The following is an 11061-nucleotide window of genomic DNA, read 5'->3' on the forward strand; positions in this document are numbered from 1 at the left end:
AATGCTGACAAAATGTCGCCCATAGAAACATGAAAACACTCCCAAAAGAAAAAAGGACCAAAAATAGAGCAAAGAACCTCCACACCAAGGAGTACTGGATCCACAAAGGCTCGAGGAAAGAACACTCGAGTGCAAGAATAACACAGAAGGAAGAACATCTATCCATCTAAACTACAGTAGCAAAGAATCCACTGAAATAAACATTGCAGTGAACATAAGCAACATCGCAATGAACTGAACAAACAAATTAAGTACGCGGTTCCTCCCAACCGTCAATAGCATCATAAGACCATTGTGGATCCTAGCCATCCCCCGCGCGTAACATCCCAAGCCACCAACCAGATCATCGGTACTGTCGTAATAGGGACATCACAACTAAACATGCTACCAACAAAAGCATAAGAAAATCTAACATGCTAGTAGTAAAGCATCAAATAATCTTACAAGTAGATAACATCTCCTATTACATGCTAAACAGTAATAAGCAACAGATATACTACTAAATTAAAATAACATCATCTCATCATATGCTAAACATCATGATAATGGAATGCGTCAAATAAACTAACATCATCTAAACATGATATCCAAGCATTCCAATGAAAGCATAAATCACAAGAAAGCATACTCTGAAACTCGAAGTACCAAGTGAAAACATCCAGCAACGGTCACACTAGGACAAGATTGTCTTTGTACACTAGTCCCTAGCAGTGGTGAAGGTAGTTGCGCCTCCCAACCACGTGAAACCCGTAGGTCCACACTCGCCGTGCTAATGGAGATAATGATCCAACCACAAACACACAAAATAACATCCATGTCTAACACTCACGCCAGACAGTATGATGGTTACATCCAAGAACCTAAGATAATGCAAGGAGTATAGGTCCTGGTCAGACACTCAAAAGGCTACTAAGTAGGGGCTGACATCATGGAGAGTCGCTTGGCATCAAAAAGCCCAAGCTCGGATCATGTGTCCTCAAACTTAAACAGGTGCTCACACATTGTGTCCTCGAACTTAATCGGGTGCTCACACATTTTATTATCTTAAGTTTCATTACCATACACACATTTTCTTTAATTATCACTTATTTAAAACTTCATATCCTCTATCAACCTTCGGCGCCATAAACGCCGAGCTGCGAGATAGAAGCCCCCTCCATATGCTACCCTACCCTACCCATGCTCATCCTACAACAAGTGCCCATGGGCATGCATACTCCCATCCCAACCCCAATGATCATAACTTCCAAAACAGACATGGAAGGTTGAGACCCGCAAGTCCTTCGACAAACGTACGCACACGTACTCGTGTGTGGTGCACCACCATCACGAAGATCATAACACAAGGACAGGAATGAGAACACAATGCAAAACAAAACACCCAACTAAAAGCAACTCAAGAGGATGGATTCTTCATGAATCCCAAAGCCAATAAAACCATACATCATAAAATCACTCAACCGGCCTCAATTCGAGAGTATGGATTCTACACGAATCCTAATGATGCAACAAGACCAAAAGTCATGAACTTACTCAACTGGCCTCAATTCGAGAGTATGGATTCTACACGAATCCTAGCATCCAAGAAACAAAGCAAAGGTCTAAAAGAAACAAAGCAAAGGTCTAAAAGAAACAATAACAACAGGTATAAAATCACTCAATCGAACACAACGTCGAGAGTACGGATGCAACATGCATCCCAATGCAACATAAAAGTGCAAAAGTGGTTTGACTAATATCCAAACAGATCATCAAGGTCCACGACCCACATTGTGCCACAAAAACTCGAGAAAATAGGGCAGCATGCAAAATGAGGTAAAAATTCTAAATTTTAGAAAAATTCCAAAATTAAAACCCATTTGACCTTTGGGTTCAAAAATCCCAAAAACCCAAAAATAAATGGAATCGGACACCGTATGCAAAAAAAGCCAGCATAACGGTGTAAAATCCCAAACCCTCATCCCAAAAAATAGAGAAATGTTCATACCCGCCCAACCGAGTAGAACTAGCATAAAAAAATGGAGGGGAACACTAGTTCTCAGCCTCCAAGCAAACGACCACCAAAAACAGAAGTAGAAACAGAGCACAAACAATAAAACAGGAAAGCCCTACCTCACAGCCAAAAGGGCAAAACAAGAATCTAAACCATAAAATAAATATCTCGCAGAAGTAGCTGAAAATCGCGGCAATCCAAGGTTTCCCCGAGCTGGATCCAATGAGCCCAACCTTGCGACAATCTCACACTTGTAGCTCCCACAACGAACAAAACAGTAAATCCTCATGAAGAGAATTTTGGGTTTTACTCTCCAACTTTCCAATTTCAAAGTGAGAAGTGAGGAATTAAATTCCTTTTTGGATACTTATTCACTTTTTGGGTGAATAATCAATTAGGGCATTTAACCAACCAATCTAGTTAAACCCCAAATCAACCCAAACGAAAATAGGCTATTCCTATAAATAGGAATTCATCTATGGCAAAGCAGCCAAAAATTAAAATAATTCAATTAAAAAACTCAAAAACCCAAAAACACAAAAATCTCCTTAACAACTTTCGCGACAATGCGAACCTCTAAATGCATAGACATGCTTACTTGTCTAATCACATAATGCAAATGAATTCGGATTAATAATCACCAAAAGGTTTAAATTAAACATTTAATTAAGGATACGTCGACCATACAAGGATGACATTGGTAAAATATGAGCGGCTGAATCACTAACTCCATGTGCCACTGCGAGGGATATAAATCCTGCACACTAAACAACACGATCAAGTGCAATTGCATATAATAACATAGCCGAAGCAATAAATGCATTAAATCACCTAATTTAACCATTTATTTAATTATATTAAAATAATCTATTTACATCACTCACGTTCGCATAAAGCATAACAATGCAAGAATGAAGTAAATAACCATAGCATTAAATCCATCACCTAACATAATCTGAGGTATGTCCAAATACCAAATGACCAGATATCATCATAAAACACACTGTCATCTCAAAATGGCATCATCATGCAATATGATTAACTAAACAGCATAGTAGTCTAATATCTGTGATATTGACATCAAAGTGTAACATCTGACCCTTAGGTCATCTCAAATGTAAACATAACATGAGTAACAATTATCTCTCTAATCAGAAATATAACAAGGTAAATGTCTGCAGCACATAACCAAATAATCCCACAAGAACAATCCATTCTAATTACTAAAGCATTTAATAATGATTGTTTAAACAACATTAAAAAGGCACTTAAAATGCATAAGCGAACACAGTAAAAAAACATGACTAACCACTGCTACAGGAACCTAGTCTCGTGTAGCATGGTAATAGTACATAGTGCAACTCTGCACACATCTCAGGGTAATCACGGAACAATCTCATGATACCACATCGATCCTGGTAACCACTGGCACAAAACTCAGTGAACCATAAATCACATCATAATCTCATAGATCGGACAAAAGCATAATCAAAGCAACTGATATAGAAACATAAATCCAAACACCTCAATAGTGTAGACCACTCAGGGTCACAATCATGATCCATCACAACAAAAGATCATCAAGATTGCATCCATCAGGATGACTTACAGAAGCCAAATGGGAGAGGCACTACATAAACACCACTTTATATTTGCAAAAGCTTAAACATGCACTATTTATATTCCATCCATCCTTGTAAGGAGTAGTCCAAGTAAATAAGATTTAGTTGACAAATATGCATATTTTACAAAATTCAATAGTATAAACAACGGAGAAATCTCAATAAAACCTAATAATTAATATTTACAAATTTAATATCATATATTTTTACACCTTGTTATCAAGATATTATAATATTTCTATTGCTTTGTACATACTTGTGCAAGCTATCATAGATTTTATAAGAGGTCTTATATAACGAGTTTATCTTGGCCTAATAAAAAATTATAAGGGTTGACTGTAAATTATGTATAACTATTGAATTTTATAGTCATTGATTAAATTGATTAAAAACACTATTCAAGGTACCTTTAAGAATCCCCTCATAAATTTAGGTGATCCTAGGGTGCAAGAGAGAGTATTCATTCTCATTTGCTGACATTTAACCTTCAATAATTTGTTGATGACTCATGTTTGCCTTCTTATTGACACTCATTGGAATTGAAGGGGTTCAATATGTTAGAATAATTTAGAATGCGGGGGGGGGGGGGGGCGGGGTAAGGGATGTTCTATAGAGTTTGCCTTCTTATTGACACTCATTTGGAATTGAACTTTTGATCACTTCAAATACTTTAGATCTAAACATTGAATAGCTCAATCTCTATAGAAAATAATTAGTAACAAACTTGTGGGTGAGTGCACCAAGATAGTGTACAAAAGTGGGCTATAAGTGGACATCTTTTTTTTGAAATCAGGTAAACCTAAACATAGACAAGATATATGAGGGTCATCCACTAAAAATGACAAGATGCATAAAACATATAAATTGTAGTACTATGAATCTACTTTCTAAACTACTAGAGTTTTTACAAAATGGATAAGATTAGGTGTGTCAAACCTTGCACACACCAAAAACAATTCTTGATTTTTTAAGAAAACATAACATAGTTATTTTTGTGTGCAGCACAAAAGACATAGCTATATGTGGTATTTTACATATCCCTTTGGTAGGATGATAGTTAAGAGTCATATCTAGAAGTTATATTTTTTTTGTAATTTTATGATGAATATTTCTTTTGTTATGAATTATTGAATAGACTGCATCCTGAAATTTTGGTACATGTTCATGTGCTAAGCATAACTTGCATCAAAATAATTGAAAATGGAAAAAAAATTAAAATGTGTATATAATCAAGTGTAGAACATTAATATGTAATTTATTTTGAATTTGGTTAAGTATATCAAAAGTTATTAAAAAATGGTAGACATATGTCTACGAGGAATGTCTAATCATTGGTAAAAGTAATTAAAGTTTAAAATGTTAATGTTGTCCAAAAAATAAAAAAATTATATGGTGATAAAGCTAAGAAGACGTGTAAGATTATGATGGTGATTTTAGAGATACCCACTTCACCATTAGCATACCTGATGAAGGCAAAAATGATCATTCATCTTAGAAGATGAAAAAACATCTAAAGAGGGAAAAATGGAGGGAAAATAATCTCCCAAGCCTTTGGATCATTTTCCTAGGCTATCACTAAGCCATAACCCAATTGGGTTTTTTGAACTCAAATAACCCAATTGAATTATGAAAATAAAAAATGCATTCAGAACCCGATCAGGTTTTATAAAACTCAATTAGGTTCTACAAAACTTGATCAGGTAGAGAGAGAGAGAGAGATCAGGTTATATATTATACTAAACAAGTTTCTATCATATCCCCCAATCCTTGTCTCCATCACATCCTCTGTCTCGCCCCCTCTCTCATTTTTTCACTTTATCCTATCCTCGTCTCTCTTTCTCCTATCCACTACTCTCTTTCACTCTTTATATCATATCCACTAATCTCTCTCTCTCTCTCTCTCTCTCTCTCTCTCTCTCTCTCTCTGATACACACACACACTCTCTCTCTCTCTCTCCATATCTCTCTAACTCTTTCTATCATCTCCCCTAATCTCTCTCTCTCCCCCCTCTCTCTCTCTCCTACCCCCTTCTCCCTCTCACTCTTTCTATCATATCCTCTAATTCTTCTCTCCATCCCATTCTCTCTCTCTTTCTTAGTTTGTCCTATCCCCTCCCTCTCTTTCTCATATCCTCTTCTCTCTCTCATTCTCTCCATCTTTCTCTCTCTCACTCTTTCTATCATATCCCCCTAGTATCTCTCTCATTCTCTCCATATCTCTCTCTCTTTTTATTATATCCCCTAATCTCTCTCTCTCTCTCTCTCTCTCTCTCTCTCTCTCTCTCTCTCTCTCTCTCTCACGCGCGCACACACACACACACACACACACACACACACACACACACATCCCCTCTCTCTCTTTCTCATATCCCCTTCTCTCTAACTCTTTCTATCATATCCCCTAGTCTCTCATAATCTCTCTCTCTCTCTCCCTCTCCCCCTATCCCATAATATCTCTCTCTCTCTCTCTCTCTCTCTCTCTCTCTCTCTCTCTCTCTCTCTCTCTCTCTCTCTCTCTCTCTCTCTCTCTCTCTCTCTCTCTCTCTCATATATATCCCCTCTCTATCTTTCTCCTATCCCCGAATCCTTTCTCCATCCTACATCTATCTCACTCTAATTCTTTCTCTTTATCCCATTCCCTAATCTCTCTCTCATATCCCTCCTCTCTCTGTTTCCCCTATCATCTTCTCTCTCTCTCTCTCCCTTATTCCCTCTCCCTCTTTGTATCCCCTTCTATCTCTTTATCCTCACCTCACCCTCTCTCTCTCTCATACACATTCTCTCCATCACTCCCTCCCTCCTTCAATCCACCTTTGTGTAGTAGTAATAAAGAACCCAATCAAGTTATTTGTCCATATGGATAATGCAATTAGAGCTCAATAGCCTAATCAAGTTATTGAAAACTGTAAATAAAATAGCATGTCAATGGTTATTATGTTGTTTCAATGCAGTCCACTAGATTGTATTACTGGTTCACATGTATTTCTATATCAGATTTTTATACCAGGTATGTAAGTGTAAGGTTTTTTGTGCTTGGAAATGCTAAATTTTATATTTTTCATGTGCCAACATCTTATTTTATGTTAGTATCTTATGATTGATCATAAAAAATAATGCAAATTTCTTTGGTTTTGTATTTCATTGTTTATTTTATTTATATTATTTTCTGTAGGGTAATTTGCATCTACAATCATGGGAAAGAACAAGAGAGGAACAATTGAAAAATGAGAGGCAACAAAGACAAAAATAAGGGAGCGTATAGGAGATTACGTGAAGTTACATCATCAAATACCTCCAATGTAAGTGATGAAGATCTACCTATTGATAATGATGTCACAAATGCACCTAATTTGACAAATGAAAATGTTCAACATACCACAATTGAAATGATTATGACAAATACATGTATGTCATCTAATGCCCCTAATGCAACATCTCAAGTTGAAATGATGGATACACATGATGTAAGTAATGAAAATATAGAGCATGTGTATACATCAACATCTCCTAGAATAATCCGTAGAAAACCAAAGTTTCTAATTGACATTGATAAAAATATTTTGAAGCTAATGCATGATAAAATGTTAGAAAGAAATTGTAGGAGAATTGTTCAAAAGATTTGGAATAACTATTTTGAAAATTTAAATCAAAGTAGAAGATTCCAACTTGTCGTTGAAATGGTTAAAAAACTGAAATTTAGAGAGACAATGAGAATTTTGGGGTTAAGAACATCTTAAAATAGTAGTGAAAAAAATATTGTTAGAAATCTCTTTGATGCATATCAATCCATTGGTTCAAAAGAATGTACTAAAGATGCTAATACAAGTCAACAGGTCCTCACATCAACAATAATAGGAAAGGAAAGGGCAAAAACTTGTATGGTAAGTGAAACAAATAAATGATTAAGGATAAGTAGAACAACATTACTCAAAGCCTCAGAGAGGCAAGAGAAAATTGAGAATTCTAATGAGACTTCTTTTTGGTCATTCCAAGGTAGACCCCCACACAAGGATAAAGTTATTGTCGATGCACTAAGAATGTTAATAGAAAAAAATTGGGCTTCACCAAACCAAAAAGATGTTGTCAAAAGACAAATTGGAAAAACAAACCGTGAGCCACATGCAAAACATTTTTTAGATATGACTCAAACACAATTTTATGAAATGTTTCTTCAAAGATTTCGTCAAAATAAAATCAGCCAAAGGTTTTTTGAGATGACAAAAGCATTCTATGTTAAGATAAATCATACATGCACTACATGTTTTTGTAGGGTTCATGTTGAGTTTTCTATGCATTAAGATGTTTATCATTATATATGTTGTACTTTGCATACTAATGAAATATTGAAGGAATGTGGTCTAAAATTACCTCCTAAGTCACTGAGAGAATTTATTGCACTTGTACTACATAAATTAGATGATGGGTGCATTCATTATAAGACCGTGTGTTTGAAAGGTTTTTGCCCTCAATATGGTGGTTTGCACAATTTGCATAGATGGCTACATCTAGATAGCACACATGAAATTTAAGACACTAGTTTCTCTTGGAAAGTATAAGTCATTTATATATGGTGTTAAAGATGGAAAAGAATTAAAGAGGTGCGAATTAGTGAAAATTGATGTATGTGTAGCTGATTTTATGAAATTGTTTCAAGAGAAAATAGTTTACGACTACATAGGTCATACACATTAAGCTAGATGGTTAGATGAGAAATTCAACTTGTGTAAGGACACTTTTCCCTTGGGTACAATGTGTAGGTTGTTGACTTCACTGAAAACTATACACTAAAACCTCAAAATGAAGTGCAACCAATATATTACAATTCTATACAAGTGTCAATTTTTGTACAAATAGCATTTATTCATGCACATGATAGCACAGAGCATGACAAAAAAGTATTAAGAGAGTATCATTTCTACATCAACGATGATCGAACTCATTCATCAAAGTTTGTGCAAGGATGTTTTAGATTTTTCTATGACAATTTGAGGGAAAGAGGTGAAAGATACAATCAACACATTATATTGTCAAACAATTGCACCACACAATTCAAGAATGCAAAGATGTTCTATTGGTTGAGTAAGATGCATGCAACAAGTGGAGTACAACATTTTTGGAATTTCATTGAGACTGGACATGGAAAGGGAGAGCATAATGGTGCTAGAGCATGTGTGAAAGGAGCCCTTAGTAGAGAGGAATTAAAGTATGAAGGTGGCGCAATATTACAAATTGTTGAAACAATTATCCAATGGTGCAATTCTATAATGGGACTAGGTAATATAGGTAAGCCTATGGTTTCTAGATATTTTTGGTTGATACATGAACCTAACATTGAAAATTTTCAAGATTGTTGTACACTTATAAGATCAAGTGAGATACATTCATTTTGAAGTTCAAATGCAACGGCATTAGTTGTTCATAGTAGAAAGATTGCACGCTTTTTCTCTTTGTGTATGCATCTTTTATGGGATGAATGTGAATCGAAAGAGTTGGTTGACCAATGGTCTTGTAGACCTTTGCATTCAATTGATTAATATCAACTTCCTACAACACTACAACTCAACCAGGTTGGAGCATCAATAGATTTTGAGCATGTATCTGACCTAGTTGAACTAGGTACTAAGTTATCAATTTAATACTTGCTTAAAATAGATTACTTTCAATTTTTTTATTAACTTATCATTTTATATAATGCAGGTCATGTATATGTAGTTATTATGTATGAGAATAATGATGAAGGAACAAATTACTTTCTATGTCAATGTATTGAGCCCAAAAAGAAATTGATAGTTGCAGTCATTGATGTTGAAGATATTGAGTACCCAATATGATCCATTGTTGTGATAGGCACATGGCTAAGGTAGTATATTTTTATCCCCTACCATGAAGATCTCTTTAAGTCAATTTGTCATGTATAATGTATCAATTTTGACTTTAAATTGTCTTTACAATTAAGTGTAGGTACCCTATCAAGAATTTTACCACGTGTTTATTTGAGGATTTTGAGACACATAGACATATTCTTTATTACTTAACCTTATTATTGCAACAAATATTCAATTGGTATCATATCATGGTAGGCCTCTTAACGAGAAGTTGTGGAAAGTATGTGAATCTAATCACAAGGCAATACTTGATACAACAAGGGTTAGAGTTGATCTAGAAGGTTCCCTTGATTAATTGTGTACTATATAGATAAATCATTCTACATATGGTAGAATAATTTTTTAAAAATTGTATATATGTTATGTTAAATGGTGTAACTTCGTAGTGATGTGCATATGTAGATGCCAAATTTTGTATATAAATTTGATAAGAGATGTCACATGTGCATATTTAGATGCCACATTTTGTATATAAATCTGATAAGACATGTAACATGTACATATTTATATGCCATATTTTGTATAAAAATCCGATAAGAGATGTCACATGTGCATACTTAGATGCCAAATTTTGTATATAAAAAAGAGAAGACATTTAGCATGTGCATATTTAGATGTCATATTTTGTATAAAAGTCTAATAAGAGATGTCAAACATGTGCATATTTAGATGTTAGATTTTGTATATAAAATCGATAAGAGATATAATATAGTGAATTATTGTTATTAATTTTTTATAAATTCTTCTCTTGAACTCTTTTTTTCGGTTTGATGATATCCTTAAAAAAAAAATTCAATTATCTTCAACTTATATGGATTTAGATGGTTGTCCTCTTGCATTTTCTCCCAAATTTCCCAAAACATTAGAAAAATAAATTATATATTTGGATACCCATTTGGCTTCTCTACAACATATGAAAATATTGGATTGGGTTTTTTTGGACCGTGTCCATGGTGTCACACTACGTCACCCCTTTTTAGGCTTAAAATAGCCCTCTAATTGGCACAATGCATGATGATGATGTCATCATGAGGTCAATAAGTTCTAAAAATATTTAGGGTTTGGTTTTTACCATAGGTAAGGTTTGTGGTTAAGTTTGAGATGATAGGAAGGTCATTTCACCAAATTGGTGAAAAGTTGCAAAAAAATGTAAAAGTTGCATTATGCAACTTCGCAACTTTCAAAAGTTGCTTGAGAAATTTTTGGAAAGAAAGATGTGAAGCATTGAAGAGGAGTTCCAAAATATGTTCCCCATGCTCATATACCCAAGCATGGGTAGTTACAAGTTCCCAAACCTCCATTTGAAACTTTTTGCAAAAATTGCAAAAGTTGCTCAAGCAACTTTTTGAGCAATTTTTGCTCTTGACATCTTTTGGTCAAATGGGTCCATTTAGGACTATTCTAAGACCCTAGTTAAGATTCATAGGACCTATTAAGTAACCTAATAACTTAGTTGCCCATCCCTAAAAAATTTTAACCTATTGAGAAACTTTTGGCTCATTAAGCAACTTTTGACCAACTTAGGACCTAATGAGCAATTTTGGCTTTTCCTAGCAATCCA

At 34.7% G+C, this 11061-nt stretch overlaps 1 long non-coding RNA gene across 2 annotated transcripts in view; it reads left to right on the forward strand.

The window, feature by feature from the left end:
- LOC149579447 (uncharacterized) overlaps positions 1 to 9961 on the forward strand; it is a 236246-nt gene extending 226285 nt beyond the window's left edge. For both annotated transcript variants that reach the window (XR_016365072.1, XR_016365073.1), the window contains 3 exons: positions 6788 to 6914; positions 9313 to 9475; positions 9577 to 9961. This is a non-coding gene — a long non-coding RNA (uncharacterized LOC149579447). The remainder of the gene's footprint in view (positions 1 to 6787; positions 6915 to 9312; positions 9476 to 9576) is intronic.
- The last annotated feature ends 1100 nt before the right edge of the window (positions 9962 to 11061 follow it).

Source organism: Cupressus sempervirens, chromosome 1, assembly GCF_028749045.1.
Source record: "Cupressus sempervirens isolate cs-2001-9-10 chromosome 1, ASM2874904v1, whole genome shotgun sequence".
Lineage (NCBI taxonomy): Eukaryota > Viridiplantae > Streptophyta > Pinopsida > Cupressales > Cupressaceae > Cupressus > Cupressus sempervirens.